The sequence below is a fragment of the Phalacrocorax carbo genome, chromosome 15 (genome assembly GCF_963921805.1).
Source record: "Phalacrocorax carbo chromosome 15, bPhaCar2.1, whole genome shotgun sequence".
NCBI lineage: Eukaryota > Metazoa > Chordata > Aves > Suliformes > Phalacrocoracidae > Phalacrocorax > Phalacrocorax carbo.
In genome coordinates, this window is record NC_087527.1 from 10,601,395 (window position 1) to 10,623,017 (window position 21,623).

Here is a 21,623-nt window from a genome sequence, read left to right on the forward strand (position 1 = left end):
AAGGCCGATGAAAGCCCACTTCAACATAGTGCCCCAGGTTTTTTTCAGAGATTAATCCTCTTTGTTACTTTCAGCCTATGAGAAAAACATCCTTCCAGCCTATCCAAAGCCAAGATGATATGCACATCTTCACATATGCATCCCTTGCTAGATGGATTCTTTTTGCAGCTGGTCATTTCAGCCTTGAAGAATGGTCTGATGGGAGCTTGCCACAGTTTGTATAATCCTGCATTTACTGTTAAGTCTTTGTCTGCCCTAACATGCCAGTTCTGATGAGACCCTGTTGCTGCAGCTTTGGGATTTTGCTTCAAGGTAATGCCAGACTCCACCCTTGTGACTGAATCCTGTCCCAAACAGAAACTCAAGTTTGCTGCCTTGGTGTACAATGAGTAGAAGGAAATTATTCCCTCTCTAGGGGCTGGGAAGGAGCGCCATGTCTCTGAGGACTGAGAATAATCCCACCTCTCTGTGGATGACTACCTGGGCCTGTGAAGAGTTGAGATCTGCAACCAGAGCAGAAGTACAGGGAGAGGAGAGCTCAGAACAACAGCCATGTTCCAGTTCCCTCACTGACGAAGCCTGGGAGCTGCTGCTCTTAGCACCCACCCTTCACTGTATTCCTTAGCGTGGCTTCAGGAAGGGTCTTTCAGGCTCACAGAGTAGGATGGGCTTTTCAAGGCTGGAGCTTAGTTTTGCCAAGATTTGAATCCAAACCACACAGATGTTAGCTTCAGCGGGTCCCACCCAAATGGCCCAGGTTCACTCAAACCTCAACCCAAGACCCGTCCCAGGCTCTACAAACAAGAGCTTCTCTCTTTTTCTCTTTGCCCAAATCCCTGCCTGCAGCGGATGTCTTGAAGAACCTGGCTTGCAGTTTGAGACCATAATGAAACTTATGAAACATTCACTCCAATCCAGTAACCCAGAGGTGGCAAAGGCAAATTACAGGCCTCTGCTTCCTGGCTTTTGTGTGCTGGCATTGCCTCTGTATGTGCTAAATGCTGTGGACAAGAAATGTTCTGGTTTGCAAGAAAGCAGACTTCCAGCCAATTGCTTTTACTTGGTGGATTTTCTAATAAATCAGTACCCATCTCTGCACTTGTCCCCATTTCAGTATAACAAGACAAATCACAAGAACTGAATGCACTGAGCTATGGTGCAAGCATGTGGGACTCCAAGGATTTCACCAGGCTCCCTCCCAGACCTGGCATACCAGATGCAAAGTACTGGGCAGCCCAGGGCCCCTCTGGAGGTGACTGCACTTAAATGGAAGCCATTTCTTTTGGTCTATCTTGACCTGGGCATGCAGTAGAGCCCTGCTGCTTTCTGCAGTTAGGGTGGGAGTGTGTACATGTGAAATATGCCAGAAGCTGAAGCTAGGGTTGCACCACTGCTTAGAGAATCAGTATTTCTAGCATCTCCAGTCTTAATTCTTAATGCAATTCACTTTCCCTTGCCTTGGATTGCTTCCTTTGCAAGAATGCTTGGTTTATTCCTAATGGTCCCTCTGTGTAGCTGTGAAAGCAACTTACGGGTCAGGGCCCTCCCTCACCTCGCTGCTATGCTCGTCACTGGGATGGTCCCTGCAAGTGGCTTGTGGCTGGTGACCTGGCAGGCACGTGTGCTGCAGTGTCACGGCCCCAGCAGCACCCGGGAGGTACCAAGCCAAAGCCCTGCGCCAAAGGGGCCGTGTCATCCTCAGCTGCTCTGTATGTGCTAGAAGTGCTTGGAGCAAATGGGGCTCCAATGCAGGCAAAGGCAGAGTTACAGTCGCTGTCTGAAAAGAAAAGCCCACCCTTCTGGCCATCTGGATGCCTGTCCTGATGAGCACACCCTTAGCAACAGGAAGCCTGGCAGAGCTCTTCATGCAGCAAGTCTGGCTGGGGAGTATGCCAAGCCTGTACCCCTGCTCACCCTGACCAGCAGAAGCTCTGGAGATCTCTGCCCTCACTCACTCCTTTTTAATCCTGTGGTTGTATAGTGTAAACTCTCCCCCCAGATGAAGATCCCCCCGTATGGTGGCCTCTGAGTCACCAGTGACATCCATCCCTGATTTTCCTCAATGCCACCAGCAAGGTGGTGGCGCTCCTCAGAGCTGCTGGTGACTACAGCCCTTCAGGGAAGACACTGTACCTGGCATGATCTACCTGTCCCTCCTGCTCCACTGGTACCAGCCTGCAGCGTAAGCCAGTGCTCCCAGTCAGGCGATGCTGTGGCAGCCCCTCGGCCAGCCTAGCAATACCTTGGGTGAGCAATCCCTTGGCAGGAGTCCATGGTACAAGATGACAGGGACCTAGCGGAGAACAGAGATGCTTTCAGGGAAAGGCCACCCCTCAGCAAACCTCCCAGCCCCAAGACTTTTTTCTGTGCAAATACCTGACTTTTAGAAGCATAGCCTGAATTTTGGGCAAGGTTTCCCCCCCCCCCCCCCCTTGCTCCACAGCTCAGTGCTGACATTTTAAGAGCAGTGATCCTGATCTTGCATGATAAGCTAAATCCAAACCTCCTGAGGCTGCAGCCCAGAGAGCAAACAGCTCTGTCTTTCACCACTTGGAAACTGGGCTCTGAAAGCAGCCTTCTGGGTGCACAAGAGCTGTGCTGAACTATGCAACAGCTACAGCACAACCAAAAGTCTTCCCATAACTAGCAGCCACCAGCCGGAATGAACACATTGTTCAGACTGCTGTCTCACAAGCAGGGCTTACAGTGATGGATTATGTTTCCGTAAAAAAGCTGAGGGAGGAGGCAGCAACCGTGACAGTGTCTGTGGTTGGTAGGAACTGGTCATAGCTGCAAAGCAGGAGATGGAGGGAGGAGGGGGCTGGAGCTGCATTGTGCTGCTTCGTTAGGGCTGACACCCCTAAAAACCAGAGCTTTGGAAGAAATTTGACTTTGTGTTTTCCCTCCCTTCCCACCCTCAACCCACTGCATTTCTCACAGAACAAAAATCCTGTCTTTTGCCCAGCTCTACCACTGGAGCACTAATCCTTCGGCTGTGGTGGTGGATTAAGTCTCGGGCCCTAAGAAAGCTCTTCCAAGGCACAGTGAAGATTTTTTTTGTCCGGGTCTAACCCATGTGCAGCTCACAGCTGCCATGGTTGTGGAACTGTGCTTTTTTTTTTTATTATTTTTTAGCAGGCCTGTTCCGAGAGACTATTCCTAATGGTCTGAAAATAAATCCAATATTTTTCTTGGCTTGTAGAGGAAAATGATTACCTTGATTGAAACTTGGTTCTAACGCACATTTCAGACAGTAACGAAGACTGCAGATATGAGACTTGTATAGGCTCTGTTACACAAACCTTCATAGAGGGTTTTTTTTCCTCCTCCTTTCCCTTCTCTACCCAAAACTCTGCCTGGTATCGCTGAGGACCTCCAATAGCTTGTTGGGAAAAGGAGCTTTATCTCAGGTGCTAATGCTGTGAGCCACCTTTTATTCTTTGCCATACTGACAAGAGGTTAATGAAACAGAGCTGGCATTTCATCAAGGCTAGCACTGAAAATTAGGGACAGAGCTGCCATTAAAATTAACCAGATGCATGTGCTTCTATCCCTGACACACCGGTCTTGAAATATCTCCCTCTTGGGCTGTACAGCTTCCAAGGAATAGCAGGAAATTGCAATTGTTACACTAGCCAGAGAATGGATTTAATTTGTACTGTTTTATCCTCCCTGTTGGAAACTATCCTCTCTTTTCTTCCACGCCAGCTAAAAAGAAAAGAAAAAAGAAAAAATCCAACAAACCCAACATATTTCTCTATAAAGCCTTCCATGTAGTTGGATTACAGCCTACCATAAAGCGTGCATGCTTCCTCTATCAAAGGTATGGATTGCTTGCCTTCCGCAGGGTTTCTTGCAACACATCCACATAGGTCATTCTACATGCAAATTTACAGAAGTTTAATTAAATTTAGTTTACAAGCCACTGGTTGGTTAGTTCAGCTGGTTTACAAAGCTGATACTAGGGGTGTAGGTGTCCATTTGCTACAGAAAAGGCTGTTTCTTGGGATGAGAAAGTGATGGTTAGAGGGGTCGAGTGCATGCTCTCTGGCAAAGCCAGATGATTACAGTTAAACTGTCTGCAAGAAGGGAGTTAAACTGACTTCTTGGATACAAAGGAGGAAAGAAGCTGCAGTACAAGTAACATGTCAAACTGCCCAGCAGTGACTGTCCAAGTAGGGGCTCAGGAGCCCTAGCTGGTTTAGATTAGTTCAGCAGGCATCGATTTCTTACTAAGGCTATCACGTTGTGTAAGTTAGGTGAAGGAGCTGGGCAAGTTACCAGCGTGTACACAATGGTGATGTTGCTTCTGCTGAAGGGCACTACTTGTTGAGCAACCATAATTCAATTGCATTTGATCACATGTCTGTACAAGAGAGAGATTTGCATTCATCTAAGTCACCTGTTTTCCTTAAGTAGGTACACCTCTGGGCTATGCAGACGGAACCAGCCTTTGGAAAGACAGGTTGCTGGCCTGGATAGATGACAAAGAGCTGAAGCTTTATCAGGGCTGAGCAACAATAGGCAGGGATTTTTTTAAGAGGAGTTTTGTACTCTTGTGACATCACAGTGGGAATATAATTGGCCCTGTTAAGACTGGAAAGATGATTGCAGTGATTGAGTTACAGAGGCTTAATGAATTACTGCTCGTCAGCTGAGCCGTGGTAACTGACTCTGCCTGTTGGACACACAAAGTAAAATGCATTAGCTCAAGGCTGATTTCAAGCACAGTGAGGCATAATGTGGTTACCCAGAGGAGAAGCTGGCCTGAAACCATAGGTTAAAACTCCTTTGCTTTTGGAAAAGCACCTAGTCATGTTGATTGGCTCTGGCAGGGTGGCTTTAAGAGCTTACCTGGCTCCAGAGCACAGTGATCCCGAAGCTTACATGAGGACTGAGGGTGGTTCCTAACTTAGAGACGTGCGGTCCTGTTCCAGCCAAGCTCTGAACCTGTATCGACAGCACCGTCCCTAGATCTGCACCAGAAGCAGTTTATTACTGACTCAGGAGGGAAGAATTGTAAGAATGCAGTGAATCATTAACAGCAGAAACCTGGGAGGTCTAAAGGAGGTCAGCAAGGAGGACAGCAGCTCTGCAGAGAGGCCATGGGAAAGCATTGGAGCTGCTCTGCTCCAGGGCTCCAACCCTGAGGTGTTCTGACTGGAAGCAGATTAAAGAAGGCTGGTGAGGCATGGTGAATCACTCCTGTTGGGAGCCATTCCCTCTTTCAGCACTGACTGGAGCCAAGAGCTGAAGTGACTCACAATAGCAGCATCGGCTGATGGTGGGAGACAGAGGATGGCACAGCCCTAATCAATGCCTGTCATGGGGCCAGGCCACATCAGGTCTGATAGCACCCCCAGGACAGGAGAACTGCAGGCAGCAGCATTCTTGCTGGGGCTGCCATTGCCAATGTTGTTGGCTCATTACGTAAAAAGTCTTTCTGGCTATCTCTTCTGCCTCCTAAAGCTTTATTTTCTCATCCCTAGAGAGAAACAGGAGCTTCAAGAAAACCTGTCTCTCCAGCTGCCTTCAGCCCTACCCTGTCAATGCAGAGTGTTGAAAGAGGGGGGATGTAGCAGGGAGAGGGTAGCAGAGAGCAGGAGTGAGAAAGTGAAGTAAAGGAGGGAGCAGGACTTACAGGTGAGAGAGCAACCTGGCAGGGAGGCAGGTGGCTATGCTGGGGTCTGCGGCACTCTCTCAGTGCTGAAATCAGGCGGTGATGCAGAAAGGGGTGAGAGGATGGGTGGGAAGAGAGGGGAAAGCAGAAGTCCAGCAGCAGGTATGAACAGGGAGATGGCGGTGGCTATGAGCCAACTAGCCTGATCAGGCAATCCAGCCTGATTAAGCTGTGTCCAGAGCTCCCCCTCCTCCTAGTGCCACAGAAACAGGCTTAGCCACAGCTTAGTGGACCACCATGAGGGGATGCAAGCACAGATGGGGGCTCTGGCAGCTATTTGTGTGATTTCTCCTGTGGGGTTCCTGGCTTGACATGGCCTGCAAAAAGCTCAGAAATCCTGGGCACCACTATAATGGTATGGACGAAAATTTCCAGCAAGGGAAAAAAAGACCCAGGAAAACCTGTTCGCATGGTAGCTCCACACAAAGAACAGTTAATCCTAGGCTTTGCTACCTGTCAGAGTGCATTACACTCCCCTGCAGCTGACCCCCAGCATGGAGCAGAGCCACCTTCCCCAGCACCAGGACTGCAGTCAACAGATCTGCATTTGTGTTCAAGAGGGCTCGTACCAAGACATCAGAAAAATGGGGAGCTCTGGGAGGTGGGGCAGCAAGTAGGCAACTGTCAAACCCTTTTATAGCAGGTCCCACAGGAATTTGTTTTCCTCCTATTTTTAAGTTGAAAAGGATCGAGTTTCACTGCAGGAAATAGTTGTTCTCCTCCTCCCTCCCTCCCACCCACCTTTCTTTTTTCTACAGCATTTTAGAAGAACAGTCTGCTGTCTGCATCAGGTTTCCAAGAATCAGGCAGTCAAACTGGAACTAAAGTGCTTGTTATCTGCAGCCAGGGAAGCAAAGGGAGAGAGGCTGGAGAAGAGGTGCTCAAACACTGCAAAACCTGTCTGCAAATGCTCAAAAGTTTAGGGTGTATGTATTGGTGAGATACACCCTTCCTCATCCCTTTTGATCAGGTTGAGATTGTAATTGGGGTCTCAGAAAAGGTTTCTGTGAAGCCTCTAGAAACAGGATATTCATATCCTTGGAAGCTGCCCTGCCTTCTTCCCTAGTAAAGCAATGTCACAGAAGGATCTCAGGCAGGGAGCACAATGACCTGCCCTCAAGGAGTCTCTTCTGTATTGTATCACTTGCAGAGCTGGACATTTGCAACAGCACAAATACAGGCCTAAATTTGCATTCCTGTTAGAAACAAACACAATCAATCAGTACAATGCTCTTAAAATCTTCACATGCCTGGGCAGTGACAGAGGTCATGGCACAGACTCCTGTACACTGATAAATCTGCACCTTGTTGCAGATGCAAAATGGACAGTTAGCAGGCAGGCACTGGGGCTTCAGGCCATCAGTCTGATGCACTTAAGCCATCAGACTCAAGCCTGCAGTTCAATCCCTAGCCTATCACCTAAGATTTAGAGCAGGGGTCTGGCTAATGAACAACAGCCTGTTGGACACTTAGCTACAATATACCACCTTTTGATCCTCAGAATTCACAGCCCAGTGATTTCTTACCCCCTCCTTCCTCATTCTGCTGATACTGATCAATTTTGTTCACCAGACACAAACCCATCTGTCTTGCACTGGGTTGGAGGGCAAAGCACAACTAATTTTCCCCATTCTCCTTGCAGTGACAGTAGAGACAATGCCTCTTTTGTAGGTGCTTCTACATGCCTGGTGGAAAACCTATCGGAGACTAGCACAGTTATATCAATAATCTCCTGTTTATTATTCCTCCTGCCATGGGATTTGCCATTACCTCTCTAGCACAGGCAATGTTTTCCATTCATCTTTTCTCAGCCAGGTGTTTGCTCATTTGCAGCAGGGGGCTTCAAAAGAGACAAAGCTACAATTGATGGGAAACAGAAGGCCGGGCTACTGCCAAAACGGGGTTTCCTCAGGGATATTCATAGTCTTAGAAATGGTTATTACAATGTCTTTCAACGGTGATTCTACACACCTGTTAAAAAAGCCTTGCCTCTCCTTTCATTGGACCTGTCTTTCTGATGACCTTGTTGGGCATCTGTTAGTCAAACACTTTTCAGGTTCACATCCTTCCAATGCAACTGGTTTTGGGTAAATAACTCCTTCCCACTCCACTGAAGCCAAAGGCACAGCCCTTCTAGAGCATGCGGGAGGGCTGTCACTGGAGTAGGACAATCCCCTCAAATCTTAGGGCCTGATATTGTTTCTGGCCTAGAGTGATGCTAGCATGGTTTCAAGTAGATTCAAGCATGGAGTTAAAGAGCAATAGCTTGCTCTTAGCAGCTCTGTGCACAAAATTCCATGTCTAGTAAGGGTGCCCAAAGGCATGGAGACCTACTTGGGAATGACTTTGCACAGATCGAAGCACATCTGTGCTCAGATATGTCCATCAGCAGGTGGTAGTGCTATCGAGTATAGGGCCTGAAGCAAGTGTCTACTGATAAACCCACAACGCAGAACTGCAGAGCAAACTCCATCAGGGACTCGTCTGCAGGGACCTGTTAAGAAAATTTAAGTAGATATCTGCTCTCATTACTTCTATTAGAAGAGCACAGAATAACTAAGTACATGCATTTCCCAGGCATCACAGATTTAAGGATTATGTTAGGTAAATTTATTGTAACCGGCCTCAGATAACCTTCTGCAAATCTGCATTGTGATTAGAAAGACTGAATACCTGAGCACGTACACAATTCGAAGTATGAATTTACTTTGCCTGTGTCTGTATCCTTTGTCCTACATTTCAGGTGTGTAAGGGATCACACACCTTTGGTTTCCAGGGGCTCTTATTTTCTTATCTCTAGTCCCGCTACCTTGTGGCTCTGTGAGTTAGTGAGGATGGACCCAGAGTTAATATTTAAGCAAAATATAAAAGGGCATATAAAAATCTAAGGAAGCTCTTTGTTTTTGCTGTGGTGTAGACCTTCAGAAACGCCCTCTCCTTTCATATTAAACAGTGTCCTGGCAGACATGGCCACCTGCCTACAGCTGGGTATGTTTCATGGACGTAAAATTTGAATGGGGCTGATTTTTTCTGTTTTCATTAAGTCAGATCTCACAATGAGAGTTGTGGCAGTGAAGCTGCTGATGTGGCCAGCCTTCTGCAAAATACTTTGGACTAGAAGACTTCTTGGGACTGTCTGCTATTATTAGAGCCACAGTGCTTCCCCTTTTTAGTTACAGGAGGGCAAGTAGGGTGCTTTACTGTAAAATTTACATGGTGGAAACTTGGAGTCCTGAAAACTGAGAAAGACACACAGGACAAACTAAGGAGATCAGATTTGAGTATGTAAAACAAACCCAGCTGCTGATCAGAGGGAAGATGTGGATTAGAGCAGACAGAGTGAGAGTCCAGCTGGGGAACAGACCACAGCTATCTTAGAGGAAGAAAGAACTTTTCCAGCCCTCTCTTCCCTGCACTTTAACTGCAAAGCCTCACAGATTTTGAACGAGGACCTCTTCCTTCTTCTCCTCTACTCCCACATGGACTGGCTGTCTGGGACATTAGCTCAGCTCTGCTCAGGTCCCACTAGGTTCTCCCTGCCCACAGCTCCCAGGCTCTGGTAACAGATATCTCCAAGGCAGAAGATGAACCCACCATGTTGTGGTTATTTCAGTTCCTTCCCTTTTGTCTGCCTTCAGGAGCCAGTAGGGGTGCCTGGAAAGAGATCACCCAGGCCTGGCTGGGGTCCTTACCAGGGAAAGACCAAAATCATTGCTGTTCAGACACTACAAGTCCTGGACTCTCATTAGTAGAACAATATTGCTTCCTCAGTCACAGGGATTCACTCTGGTAATCCCATGCATAATCAAGAGATGCTTGGCAAGATTCACATCCCATGAGCACAGGGACAGCTTCTTCCCCACTCCCTGTGCCCTCCAAAAAAGCTGGAAAGGAGCTGCTGTCAAGCCCTTTGTATTTCACTTGGGTCACTCTTTGCTCTGCCTTCCAAAGAAATGGGCACAGAACCTGGGCTGCTGGTACAGCCCAGCAAGCGAGGGCCTACCCCCACTATAGTGGTCCAGGAAAACCATGCACATGTGGAAAGAGGCCCTGGGAAGAAAGTGAAGAACTCTGCAGCAGGTTAGAGAAGAGAAAGGAGGGGAAATGCTGCTGCTGGCTAAGTATCTTAATCCAGAAGTTATTACTTTGTAAATACAGCTCCTGTTCCTACTATATTTTTGCCCCTTGGCATCACAGAGGAGTTATAAATATAGCTACCGATTATGCCAAAGTCTGGGGAAGGTGCTACAGCCTGCCTTAAAATGTAGGCTTGCACCTCTGATGTGCAGAACAAGAATGTGCTGTTTCTCTACGCAGGTCTTAACATTTCAAGCCAGACAGAGGGAACAAATCCCCACAGACCATTTTATCATCAGGAGAGACTAGCAGGATGTCATCTACATGACTACAGCCCCAGAATGTCTTTCCATGTACGTTTCCAGCATGGAAACCGCAAAAGAACATTTTCATCCTTGGAACACCTCTGTGGCAGGAGACTCTGTCCTGAGGAGGGACATGCAGGCTTGGCTTGCAGCACTGTCCAACCCTGAGCACAATTTGTTTTTCTTCTGGGTGCAGGAGAAGGTAGGCAGTGAGGGGCTAGATCCTCCAGTTCAACCTTCAGAGCATCTACACAGTTCAGTGTTGCTTGAATCAAATGCCAGCCCTGCTGGGGGAACAGGGACCCCGAGAGATCTACATAGGCACTTTGGAGCATTGCAGAAGTTTACCACTAGGAAGCTCATGGATAAGAACATACCTGTAAATACCATGGGTAGAAAATGGGCTTTTATTTGTATGTGTGTGTGCAGTAGGTTCATACTGATAATGCTGTCTGGATTTGCAACTGTCTAGACAATGGGAAAATTAGCATCATGAAACTGGATAGTTTTGTGAGATGCCCAGCCAAATATCTGGGAAATATTTTTGTAATGGTTCTCCTCAGAGAGAGATATGAGCCTGAGCTGTCCATTAGAGATGCAGCTCTTTTGTCTTGCATTCCAGTGAGGGATAGAGGGGTTTTACTGAGCCCGCTGGGCCTCATCTGCCATGCTTTTCAGCCAGATGCCGGGTGCTACTGTGGAGGAAAATCAGCCCACAGCACAAGCATGGCAAATGAGCTTTCCATCGGCTGGAGCTGCTTCTTTTCTGGCACAGAAAAGGAATTTCATCATAAGAACTAGAGGCTAGGAGTGCATGAACAGTGGTTTACCTCTGGAGACAAACAACTAGAGGCCAGTGTCTCCCCAGCCTGTTTTACAGCCTACAGTAAAGTCCAAAGGATTTCTAGGCTGCAGGATTTAACTACTGCTCTCTGTGGGGTAAAAGCTCACAGAGAGCAAGCAAGACTCATTCTGAGCCTCTTGCCTAGAGCACTGGGAGCACAAAGCTTAGAGACGCACAGGGATCTGCCCTCCTTTCACCCAGGACAAGAAGATGCAGCAACCAGGATTGTGCTTATGGCTGAGGCTGGAAGGGCTTTGTTTCCATGGCCTCTGAGAAAGTGTCTCCTTAGAGCTGTAAGGCTGAGTTCTACCTTGGTGGTACTTGGTCCTGTAACAACCCTAGAAGCACTGGTCCAGCTGAGCAGAGTTGGTGCCAGTAGGAAGACAGAGGGAGGCAGGACCTGCCTTTCCTCAGATTACAGGTAAATCAGGTTCTTGTAGCATCTCCATCCTGTGAGGAAATTGGAACAAGCTCAGACCTTGGTGATCCTTGGGAGTCCCTACACAAAAGTAATAAGCCTGCTGCAGCTGAGGCCTTCTCAGAAAGGCACCAATGTCCACCAGGAGGGAATGGGGAATGCCAGATCCAGACTCAGAGGTATGGCTCCCCTGACTAGGGTTTTGTTTCAGTATTGCTGGTACCTTTTTATTAAGAAAAACCAAAACCACCCCCCCCAACCCCCCCCCAAAACAGAAACCACCAGCCAAACTGCCCAAAACCAACCCAAAACCCCAAACCAAAACAGCCTTTCCACCCTCAAACCCCCCTCCCCCCCCCCAAGAACCAAAACCCACTTTATACTACTCTTACAGCTAGTGACCAGCTGCAAAGATCAAGTTGGGTCTAAATTCTAGTTTCGGCCCCAGAAAAGCTTTCTCTCTAGTTCTGCACCCCAGCAAACACAATGTTTATAAGATGATGATATCTAAATACAAGAAGATTGAAAGGAACAATATACAATTGATGGGGAAGAAAAAAAAAAGCAGCTCCAAACCACATGCTCTATTAATGACTCAGGACAATAGATCAACACCTTCCTTTGCTTCTCTGAAAAGCTTCAAAAAAGGCAGGGGACACCAGACAACAGGCTCCTCATCTTTTTGGAGCAAAGATGTTACCTTACCCTGGAAGAAAAGAGCTGTCAATTCATCTAAGGACAGCAGAGTTTAAGTAGCAGCTCAATATTATTGATGATTGTCAGCCAGGGAACCTTTGGCTTGGTTTAGCTTGTGGGAAGCCTTGAAAAACTGCTCTGAGCTTTCAGTGGATGTGTTAGAGAAATAAACAGAATAATATTTGCAAGCACTGCGTAGCTTCCAGGAAAATGTGGTGCTCAGACTAGGGGTTTCTCCCCATGAACAGCAGTGGAGGATTTCCTTCACAGTGTCAACAATGACATCCAAGGATCTGGATGCAAAACACACAAGGATTTTTAATGCAGAAGCTGAAGTTGCCATGGGTGACTTTTACAGAGAACTTGCATTTTCCTTTGTGAGGACTGTGTGATGTTTCCAGATACTATTCAGAAACATTTGAGAGAGTCCTCTGGAATAAGACTGTGTTGTGGCGTGGGGTTTTCAAAACAACAGATCTGGCTAATCCAAGGAAGATGTCCAGAGAGGGGTAATTTGCTGTGGGAGGTGCTTCTGGTAACACAGCCAGAGACACACTGATGCTAACAGGAAGGTGCTTGCTTCATTATGGGCAGCCTGGCTGGCTAGGGCTTGGAGCTGATACACGTTTACAGAGCACTCACAAAAGGAAACTTAAGAGAGAAGCCAGAGCAGGGGATGGAGTTAGTGACCTTTTCTGTGCTGAGGAGAGACCTGTGGCATGGGGACAACTGCTGATCCACAGCCAAAAAGCAAAGTTTTCAAACTACAGTGTAGCACACAGGAAATAATTGACACACTTTGTGTTTTCAGCCAGGTCTCCATGAGCCCGATAGGTATATTGTGAGAACCAGATGAGACACTGGGGATAGCAGCACATCTCCCTCTCTGGCAGGGCACAGCTAAAGCACTCAGAAAAGCTGAAAGAGAGAGTTCATGGAGTGTACTGAATATGAAAAGCTTCTTTCTCTGATCCCATCATGATTTCTGGCACTCTGGAAGGTAGAAATCAATACCTGCTTGAGAGAGTTTATTACAGTTATGCTGGCCTAGCTGAACTTGTTCTGACTCTCAGAGGTGGCACCTAAAACGGTGACAATAGGGTAGAGAATATTGGGTCCTTTGAATAGCTGTCATGAAAACTGTATTCCAGATCACGCTTCTGAAGTCAGCAGAAAAAGACTGACTATGATGAAACCAGTCATCAAGGCACTCAAAACAGGTGCACTGAGCTGGTCCATTTTAAGGAGATGATGAATATGTGGTGCATGTGCTTAAATGCCTCAAAATTATTAGCCGCTTTGGGGAAAAAGCATTTAGCTCCTTGACTAGCCCTGATTTTTGATGAGGTGCCCCCAATACAGTGACACACATGATGTAGAGCAGCACCATAAGAAACACAATCTGGATGCAGAAGCTAGACCAGAAACAAAACAGGTAAATACAATCTAGTGCTGAATTGGTTTGCAAAATTTGTGGTTAGCTTAATGGTCCCAAAGTTTTATACTTTGCCAATATTGACTGAAGTGAAACATTTTATTTGTGTTTTCTTGACAGAAAAAATAAAAGAGCTGCTACAACAACAAAAAGTCCCAGGGAAATGGGAGACAAAGATTAGCCCTATATGGTCAGGGTTTTAAACAGGAGGGCAATTTAGCTCTGGAGATGAGTGCAGAAGCAATTCAGAGAAATAAAATCCTCTGACATAAAATGGGGGGACAGAGGACAATAGTAATTAATACCCTTCGATACTATTGAAAGAGTTTCCTACCTATGACAAAATAATGGCACCAGAAAGTTAACATTTTTGTGCTGCAGATTCTGTTGTTGTTTGACTTTTCTGAGCTATTTCCTTGCTCCCATCCATCACAACACTGACTGGATAACTTTTTCCCCCCCTCTAGTTTTTGTAGAACTAATCTTCTGAGTTTTGTGAAGTTGATCTTGGCTCATGGCACACACCCCACATCTGTTTTCCTAGGCCTTACCATTTGACTCAGAATGATTGCATTTTAACTTCATCCCCCCACTGCTACTGTCAAGTTTAAAAACAAAACTAAACGCTCCCACGACCAGCAAGGCGTACCTGATGTCTGGGAAGGCACATGTCCCCTCACCTCCTGGTACTGAATAGTGAAAGGTTACTGTAAGAATGTTGACTACTTATTTATTATTCTTTAAGATGATATGGTGTGAACTGACAGCATAGGTTAAATATAATTATTCTGTATGAGTGAATTTTCAAAGCTATCCTTTTGGTTCTTATCCAAGATCCTCTGAAAGCCCATCATTAAAGATAAGCATGCACACAGACCAGTGGGATGTGACATGTTCTTAAACTGGTCGTGTTGTTTTTGCTACCTTTTGAAATCAGGCCTAAGAAACTGCCCATTGCTGTTCTTGGGCAAACTGCCACAGAATTCCAGAAAAGCCTGACTTTGGCCTAAAGACCTCACTACTCCACGTCCCAAAGTGACCAGTGACTTGGCAGAACCATCCCCAGACACTGCAAGAGACACCAAACTTTCAGGTGGAAGGTACTTGCTGAAAAGTTTGGTCTCTCAAGATTCAGACTTCCCCAAATTGAAATGTTTAAAACTAGAAACCCTCCTTGAAAACATAAGCTCTTAGCTTCTTAGCTGAAATTGAAATTCTTGCTGAATTTCAATTAGGGTGATTGGAAGGGAAAAATGCTGAGTTCAGTAAGGCAACGTCTATATTAGAGATGGGATACGCTTAAGCAAGAGCACATCTATTGGGCACGTAGTCAGAAAAGCTGTGCTGGACCTCTGCAGATTCATGACCTTCATTTAAATTTAGCTAGATGTATCTGGGGGGTATATGCTTTCTACCATTCTGCATCTGGTAAGACAGTTAATAAATACTTCTTTCAGCATCATCTTTCCTGTGGTATTTTGCTCATTCTAATTCTGCTACTAGGCAGAACTCAGAAATGCAGGAATGTTAGAAGGAAGGGTTTTGTCCCAAGTGCAAAACACTAAATCTGGACTCCAGTACACATTTCCTTGGCTGTGGGAGTCAAAGCCCAGAGACTAACAGAAAACATGAAGGCCATGGATTAAAGGCAACTCCATGCCAAGGTAACCCCCTTTCCCTGGCCCAGCTCTGAGCATCGCAGGGTTCTGACCTTCTCTGCTTGGTTAACCCAAGGGCAGGATGGCTACAGAGCTGAAATTGTGACACACATCAAAAAGATGAAAAAAAGAAAAAAGAAAAAAGAGGAAGCAAAGAGAAATTTTAAATGCTGCTACTTGGTAATTATTCTGAAGAATGAACAATGAGGGAAATAGCTTTCACAGGGGCAAACCACTATGATTTGGAAAAAAAAGTAATGTTTTTAAACTCTTACACAGAGTAAGCTCTCTGGTTGCAATTAGGAAATGTTAGCTCAGTCAGGCATGGAGAGTACTTCCTTGCCAATGTCCGAGTCTTGTTTTGTCTCTAATAAGTCCACACTCTGCTTTTAAGAGACAGATCATGTTTGGTGTTAGTATGTCAATATATAAGGCTAAATGCTGTCCCAGCACATTTTGACCTTTTACAAAAGAAAAAGAAAAAGAAAAAAAAGAGTGGGGCAGGTTGTTTTTTTTACTGGCAGATTTATTGAAGATGATAATTCTTGGGTTTGGGCTGCACACTTTAAGCCACATGGCTTTTGCCATCATACTTCACACAGATGCACCCATAATGCTACGCTGGAAACAAAAATGTTGAAAGTTGGACTAGGAGTAAGGGTCCGTCTTTCTTGCTTTTGTCTTTGCACTCCTTCTGGGCTTGCCCTGACTTCTCCAGCCCATTGCAAGGTGTAATGGTAGTGTAAGGAACTGTTAGTTCCTTATAGCTCCTCACTGTATAAGAAAACCTGGGGTGAAGAGCAATCCATTCCTTAGAGTTATTCCTGCAAGAGGCTGTGTCAAAACAAGGAAAACTATCAGGCAGAACAGCTGCATTTGAACATGTCCCTCTAGATATGTTCTTGACTGTGGCAAGGAAGAATTTGGAGAGATGGCTATTGGACTGATATTTGGATGGATTTTTAGTGCAGCATAATGCATCAGGTCTCCTTGGAAATGAGCCCTCCTCACTTCACCTGGTCCAGAGTTCCTTGTGTCTCCTTGCAGAAGGTAACCCTTGAAGTCAGGAGGAGAGCTCCAAGCCATAGTGCTACTTGTATAGACTGTTCTGCTCCATCTTACTCATTTCCCTTGAATCTCTCATATTCACTCTTTCTCCCTGCACCCAAAATAAAGATTCTTGAGAAAGTAGGTGCATCTTGGAACAACTAAGAGACTCCAAAACCCCAGACTTTGGAAAAATCAGGTGCAAAGCAAGAACAACACATTTACAATGGTCAGCTGAGTGTAGCACTACACAAAACACCAAAAGCAAGAGAGCTGAACTGTTTTTTTAAACTACAGACAGGCTGCACTAACCACAAAGGAAACTCAAGAAAAGCTCATGTCTGGAAGTAATAAAAAACATTTGCATAACATGCATGGTCCATGAAGTGCTAGCAGGAGGTGCTGGATGAAGAGTCCAACAGGCTGGGGACCTCCTTTGTTAATGGGAGTGCAAACCCAGACACCTTCTCCCAAAAGTGGCCTGGAAGCACTTCCTCAGGGAAGAAGGTGGGTCAGTCTCCCAAGCAGATACCGTTTCACCTTTCAGAGAGTCAACCCAGTTTCCAAGTGATCCCTACAATGCATGACAACCATTTTGAGATACCAGAAGTATATACACAGAGAAAATTAATATGATCCAAACAACTATGAAAGTTTTACCTCCTAAACCTGTGCTGGAATTAGGGCACACCAGTATCAAAAGTGGTGGTACAGCCACATAGCACAGAACAACATCACAGGCTGAAAGATGCGTAACTGCAGTGATAGAAATATCCTGGTATAGCAAAACCAGTCCTGCTCTCTGCACTAGCATGGAGGTTGCCAGCAGTTTCTCTCCAGCACTGTACAGTGTATCCCTCACTTGCTGAGCTTGCAGTAAGTCCCAACTATTCCCCACTGCAGGCATCAGTCAGCTGCTGATGGCTAGAGTCAAGAGAACGTAAACAAAGCCATCCCACAAGCCATGTTCATTTATCTACTCTTTCATCCCTTTTTTTTCTTCAGAGGACGACATGACTAAGAATGGATACATCAGTGCAGTAATAGATAGGATCATCCAAAGCCACGTCCTCATACACTGTTGCCACGTGTAACATCAGGGCACAAACCTTCTCCTTTAACATAAGTAATAAGGGCCTGTGTTTTTTGGAGCAAGGGTAGTGTGGCTGAGATTCTTCCCTTGCTGACACACCACAGTGCTAAGCTGCCGTGGAAGGCACCAGAAGCAACAAATGTAAAGTCAAAGGCATTATAATCTAAGGAAGGGCTGGAGAAACCCAAACTGAGATGTCATAATAACATAAGCCAGAATTCATTACCCTTGTAACCAAAAAGAAACTGTTGATGTTCCAGTTTCCACCCATAAATAGCTATAGTTGAGGGTCTGAGTTTATAAAACGTTGAATGACTTACCATATGCTGCACTGGATGGTTTTGGTCGGAAGTCCACAAAGGATCAGTTAGACAGCAATTTCTCCTGTTGAGACAAAAACTAAGAGGTAAAAACTGCCTTGCCAAACCCAGGAGATAAGCACAAAGACACATTGTTTTAAATCACCGGGGAGCAGAGTGTGCTGGAACACATAAGGAACAAAGCAAATACAGACTCTTGGGGTGTTTAGACTACAGCCTGTCTGCTTTTTTCCAAGTTGGGTTGAATGAAAAAGCAATTTACAGCGAGTTCAGGATTATTGCAGGCATGCCAGAGAGTCCCAGCTGCACAGCGAGTTGTTTAACCTGGGACAGTCAGCTCATTTACAGGTAAAAGTTCCAGGTGTTTACAAGGCAATGAGGAGACATAGCTTGAACAGCGCGGTAGCAAGGAGTTGCCTCACAACAGCTAAGCCCTTGTCCTTGTTTTCCCCCCATTGCATGTGCTCATGCCCAAGCCTCTTGGTAAATGTGTCCCACTGCATTTTCTACCTTTATCTGGGATAGCTTTATCCCTGAGGATGTGGTAGGGAACGGCATGGCCAGAAGGAGACATTCCAGGATTCCCCTGGCCCTGTTTCTCTGCCAGGGATTTTCTTAGTTCCTGTGCCCCAAATACCTCATTCACCACCAGAAATAGGTCTCATATCCAGCATTTAAACTTATAATTTCCTGGACTAGAATCGATAGGTGGAGGTGTGTATGGGGCATGGAGAAACAGCTGAGACACTACAGATTCTCCACGCTGGTTGCCAAGTAGATCAGTCCTGTGCCTCTCCTCCATGGGAGAGGCGGGTTGTCTTAGTCACAGAGGACTCTGAAGCAGGTCTGATTTGGAGAAGGGGAGCACCAAGGGTGGACACGAAGCTGGGAAAATGGACTGTGGCACAGGCTTTCTCACTGTGCACAGTGATGGCAGTGAGCAGAGGCTCTCAGGAAAAAGGCTGAAGTTCTCCTTTGCCAAAAGGCCCCAGATTTCACTTTAGTTGGGCCATTGCAGACTACCAACCCACAGCCACATATACTCTCCACACTGAGAGGTCTGCAGTTGTGGTACACTATTTATCTGTATGAAGTGCACAAATACACATATTGAGTGCTATCCACTTGATACACGTGCATGTAAGACAGAGCCCTCAGCCTGCAGGGGAATTACCACTGTGGGTTACCAGCTGAGACAAATTCATTTTACATACAAGACTGGAAAATGCTGCTTAAAGACCACATGAACCAAAAGGAACAAACAGCAGGGCCTGAAGCAGTGGTGCAGAGAGGTCTGTGATATGGTCCAAATTGCTGAGTAGCTCTGAGCACGGCCATCATCAGTTCTCTCAACAGACCTTCCTTGCAGAGAAGTGAACTAGACTTTAATGCCCCACTCTTCCCTCAGGATCTAGGGCATCTTCCAGACCCACCCACAACATCCACATGCAGCCAGCATCCCTAATTTAGTGGTGGGGCTGGACTAGGGCAGCACCATACAGGGGTAGGTAGAGATGGTCTCTACCAGTGATCAATGCCTGCGGCAGTGGTACCTGAGACTCAAGTACCTTCTGCCTTCGATTCTCTTCCACTTTGGCTGCACAGATTGCAGATTCTCCGGGGCATGGCTTATCTTTTATCTTTTGCACTTGCAGACAGCATTGCAACTCTTACACGATGGGTGCCAGAGTAATAGGAGGAGACTTTCCCTTGCAGTAGTTACTCCCAATTTATCCCAGCAATAAATCACTCTGAGACATATCTCCAGTATATCTGCCAAGCTTGTTAAAACAAACATGAGGAAGCTCCTTGAGGCAGGTCCCCTGGCTTCCAAGATCTCAGACAGATCTGCCTGATCGGCTCCTGAACATCTCAACCCACTGGTTAAAAGGCAAGAGGGGAACAAACAGCATTCGTTTTGTGACATGGAGGGCTGTGAAAATTTGGAAGACAAATTATTCAAAATAAAAAGCGGTGCAAAAACAGATTAGGAAACTACTGTGCCGTGACTATTAATGAAGCGATAGAAAATATCAATCACTCCCCAGCCTCTGAAGCTTGCTGTGAGAGAAGAATTAGGAGATTTTTATGTTCCAAGTACCAGGAAACCGCAGGGCCCTGGTGCCTAGTTCTCAAAAGAACACTGTTTGAATCACAGGGAGGAAAGCAGAGTGCTGCAAAGAGAGCCAAAGGCAGAGTTTAAAAATAGCAGCTTTCAGTTCTGTTTCTTTTTTCTTCTTAAGAGCCTGGATATAGGATCATGTCAGAGGGTGGATAAAGAGAGCAGACCAGCCCTTGTGGAGAGAGAAGTCTTCCTGAACACAGTACTGCCGGTCAGGGGGTTGTGAGTTGTTAAATTTTGCACTCCAGCCCTGTCCTGTCCCGTCACCCCCTCAAAGGAACTAGTTTCTCCTGGTCCTACTGTCCCCTCCAGCCCAAGAGAAGGGCACCGGGGGAGTGGGAACTGGGCATCAGAAACCAGCACAAATGGGCAAAGCTAAGGGCTGAATGGGCAATCAGGCCTCAACCATCCCCTTCTGGACACATGCAAGGCCAATTTCCCATACCAGTAAGGATACTTTTGAAATGGTGTGCAAGGAATGAGATTTACTAACATATTTGTGATAATGCTATGGGTCTGTGTGCAGGGAGAAATCATGTCTGGCTACTGTATGCTGGCAGGTGTGCTAAACCAAAGGAAAAGATATCTGAGTTCTGATGCTGCTCAGATGTCTCCATCCCCTCAGACTCTGCGCTATGTGCCACTGAAAGACCACCAAAGCAACCAAATGTAGAAGGTGGATGTTGGTACCGTAGACAGGCAAAGGAGAAGAGCAGTATCTTCTGAAATGGACAGTAGATCTTCAGGTCATGCAGTGGAGTACCAGTGATATTTTTTTTTAAGCAGAAATGGGTGGGGTCTGCAGAAGGAAATGAGATGTCATCAGAATAAATGGAAAACCAGACATGTCTTTAGGTAGCTGATAGAAGGCAAAGCTCCTTCCTTGCAGGGAGGCAGAATAGGCTCTTGGGCCTCTGCTCTGTCTATCGAAAGAGAAGGAAAGCACAGCTGATGCTCTGGATAAGGCTGTCTGCATCTGACTCCCCAGGGAAGCCTTGTGTGTGTTATGACTCATTGCTCATAGGACACTCTCAAATCTACAGAGGAGTAATCCATGTAATAAGAACAGCAGGTCCAGGGAGCCACATAAAACACCTTTCCCCAATTAGCAAACATATACACAAACCCTTTTTCCCAGTCAGCTCAGGGACAAAACAGTCAAGTTTTTCACTGGTATAAGCTATGATTCAAACGGAGGGCAGAGGGAAGAGAAATATTGGCTCTGACACTTGGTTAATAGTAGTACACAAATCACTTAAACCTTTACCAACATATTGTGAGATTGACTTGTTGGAAGTTCATTGTCTCCTGTCACTGGCAAGGGCTTCTGGGCTCTGGTGTAGAGAGTGACCAACTAGCACATGAATCACACAGCATTCACAAAAATTCAAATACTGTTTAAAAGCAAAACCCTAGTACTGGTAATTATGCTGATCAAGTTATAAAGGAACATGTTAACTTTACAAATATGCAGAAAAATCCCAAACATCTGGAATCTGCAGTATTTCCTCGTAAAGAAGTTTCCACTGGAATGTCATCTGTTCTTCCTGTTATTTAAGATAGGAGGCTGACACAACCAACTGGACTTCAGTGACCTGCGTGGCACAGAGCTTTTCATTCCTGTTGCTCATAAGATGGCCTAGGAACACAGTAGTGCCACAGGCCAATGTAATTGCCTTGTCACATGCACAGACTGTTCAGCAGCAAACTTCAGAAAAGCTGCTTGCATGGAGTTAAAGAGACCCATGTGTCCTAGAGATGCTTTTAGACAGACCAAAAGTAACTTCTTCTTGCTGTCCTTCAACAGGACCAAGCCAGAATGTACTAGGAGCAAATCTAGTGGTGCAGTGTCCTGCCCTCCAAGTAGGCCTGAAAGCTTTTATTACATGAGAAAGTCTTTAAAGCACAATCTTAGTTCCAGTTCACCC

At 46.0% G+C, this 21,623-nt stretch overlaps 1 protein-coding gene across 4 annotated transcripts in view; it reads right to left on the minus strand.

Annotated features, from left to right (window-relative positions):
- The window catches only part of CCDC92 (coiled-coil domain containing 92), a 93,997-nt gene that overhangs the window by 45,785 nt on the left and 26,589 nt on the right, over positions 1-21,623 (minus strand). For 3 of the 4 annotated variants that reach the window (XM_064466279.1, XM_064466275.1, XM_064466278.1), the window contains 2 exons: positions 17,574-17,637; positions 2,134-2,293 (listed from right to left, as the gene is read on the minus strand). The gene's annotated coding sequence lies outside the window, so the exon portion shown is untranslated. The remainder of the gene's footprint in view (positions 1-2,133; positions 2,294-17,573; positions 17,638-21,623) is intronic. The other variant, XM_064466277.1, reaches the window with a different exon arrangement.